At 41.2% G+C, this 2,500-nt stretch overlaps 1 long non-coding RNA gene across 1 annotated transcript in view; it reads right to left on the reverse strand.

Annotated features, from left to right (window-relative positions):
• Positions 1-1,879: 1,879 nt before the first annotated feature.
• LOC142496310 (uncharacterized) overlaps positions 1,880-2,500 on the reverse strand; it is a 2,361-nt gene continuing 1,740 nt past the window's right edge. The window contains exon 3 of the long non-coding RNA XR_012801948.1: positions 1,880-2,186. This is a non-coding gene — a long non-coding RNA (uncharacterized LOC142496310). The remainder of the gene's footprint in view (positions 2,187-2,500) is intronic.

The following is a 2,500-nucleotide window of genomic DNA, read 5'->3' on the forward strand; positions in this document are numbered from 1 at the left end:
GCTCCCAGGATACTGAACAGTTTCTATTCTGTTTAGGCTGAAAAGTACAGCCTCAGAATGCATGCACTCCATCCCACAGTTTGGCAAGTGCTGGAACTGAGGGATGAGGGATCCAGACCAGAGTTTGTCTGCTGCCTCATTTCTGTCACCTGTCCTGCTAGGTGGAAATCAAGTATGTAAGGCTGATTTCCTGGTTCCTCTCCCCTCTCCCCAAGAGACTGGAGGCAGGAAGGCTGCTGGAAGCAGAAAGGGGAAAAGCCTCTCCCCAAATAGGTTAAATCATTTTGTACCTTTGTCAAATTGCAAAGTTCCTTATTTTTGTTTATTGGAAGCGGACAAGCCGCCCCAATCCTAATCAGGAAAAACCTCAGTTAAGTTATTGCTCATGTGAGCAGGCTTTTGTTTTGCTTGTGTTTCTTTTTGGAACAAGGAAAAACCCGGGCGCTCCCTGATGAAATTCTAGAACAGGGGAAATGTAGCAATGAATATTACAACCTTATAAACAAAGGTCCCCTCTGGTTCGTCTTCTTGTCCTATGGCTCTGACCCCAATAGGATCCTTATCCAGGATCCTTATTTGTACAGGGATATAGAGAGAAAAAGGGCGAGCACAGGTTGAAGAATTTGGGATATGTATAGTGTCTTATTAGATATTTGTGGGTGTGCTTGAAAGATATATAAAATCACTTACACGGCCTTGTGTAAATGCTCTCACAGCAAGGTTTACTTGTCTTTATGTTCTCTTGATTGGTTTCCTTCTTCTTTTCAGGACTTGGTTTTCTTCCTGGATTTCTTCGACAGTCCTCGGCTTACAGTGAGGATGTCTCCCTCGGAGTGAACAGATTGAAAGACAGTTGTTTAGAGGGGAATACAGACAGTATTTATAATGTCCAATACTTTCAACTCTAGATATATATATATATCCAAAGGCAGTAAAAACTGCCAGCACTCACACGGGCAAGTGTGGGTACACTCCTAGGGGAAGGTATCTTTTTATCCAGACTGGTCTTCGCACGTGGTGATCTATAGGTGTAATTAGGGTCTGGTGTATAATAATAAATGTAAATCAAATAATACTCACACGGCCTTGTGTGAGTAAATACACATCAAGGTGTCTTTGACTAGAATATTTTCTTTCTTCTTTTCAGGTTCTTGATTTTCTTCCTGGTTTTCTTCGGCGGTCTTCAACTCCCAGTGAGGAAATCCCCCTCGGTGTGAACAAATTTGAAAACAATTGTTAGTGGGAAAATATCAACATAATTCTGTGGTGACCCACTAGAAAAACCCAAGCAGATATATAAAAGCAGCAAATGCTGCAGGCACTCACACGGGCAAGTGTGAGTGCAATCCTAGGGGAAGGTATCTTTTTTCTCTGTTGGTGTCTTTACACCTGCTGCTTTATGAGGGTAATGGTGGTCTGATATAAAGGGATCTATAAAACTAAAACTAATAAAAATAATACTCACACGGCCTTGTGTGAGTAAATGCACATCAAGGTGTCTTTAACTCCTTTGTAGTGCTGATAGTGTTAAATTCCAAGTGGGCAAGTGTAGGTGGATGACCCCTCCTTGGTGTGGATATAAAATTGAACAATGTCACGATTCTGGTGGACTACAATAAATTTTATTCTCAAAAGCTCTAAAAACAAAACATATATACTGTAAAAACAATGAAAAAATGCATAAAAAGAAGAAGCAGCCCGTCAATAGGAAATTGCTCGTGGGTCTCGTGGAGCGCAGCTAACTTGCTCCGCGTCCGGATATAGTGCTGCCTCCTCTCTGATCCACTCCTTGACGGTGGCTGTGCTGGATCAAAATTGCTTAGTGGTGAGAGCAACGCGTTGATGTGCATTTACTCACACAAGGCCGTGTGAGTATTATTTTTATTAGTTTTAGTTTTATAGATCCCTTTATATCAGACCACCATTACCCTCATAAAGCAGCAGGTGTAAAGACACCAACAGAGAAAAAAGATACCTTCCCCTAGGATTGCACTCACACTTGCCCGTGTGAGTGCCTGCAGCATTTGCTGCTTTTATATATCTGCTTGGGTTTTTCTAGTGGGTCACCACAGAATTATGTTGATATTTTCCCACTAACAATTGTTTTCAAATTTGTTCACACCGAGGGGGATTTCCTCACTGGGAGTTGAAGACCGCCGAAGAAAACCAGGAAGAAAATCAAGAACCTGAAAAGAAGAAAGAAAATATTCTAGTCAAAGACACCTTGATGTGTATTTACTCACACAAGGCCGTGTGAGTATTATTTGATTTACATTTATTATTATACACCAGACCCTAATTACACCTATAGATCACCACGTGCGAAGACCAGTCTGGATAAAAAGATACCTTCCCCTAGGAGTGTACCCACACTTGCCCGTGTGAGTGCTGGCAGTTTTTACTGCCTTTGGATATATATATATATCTAGAGTTGAAAGTATTGGACATTATAAATACTGTCTGTATTCCCCTCTAAACAACTGTCTTTCAATCTGTTCAC

This window comes from Ascaphus truei, chromosome 1 (genome assembly GCF_040206685.1).
Source record: "Ascaphus truei isolate aAscTru1 chromosome 1, aAscTru1.hap1, whole genome shotgun sequence".
In the NCBI taxonomy this organism is placed as follows: domain Eukaryota; kingdom Metazoa; phylum Chordata; class Amphibia; order Anura; family Ascaphidae; genus Ascaphus; species Ascaphus truei.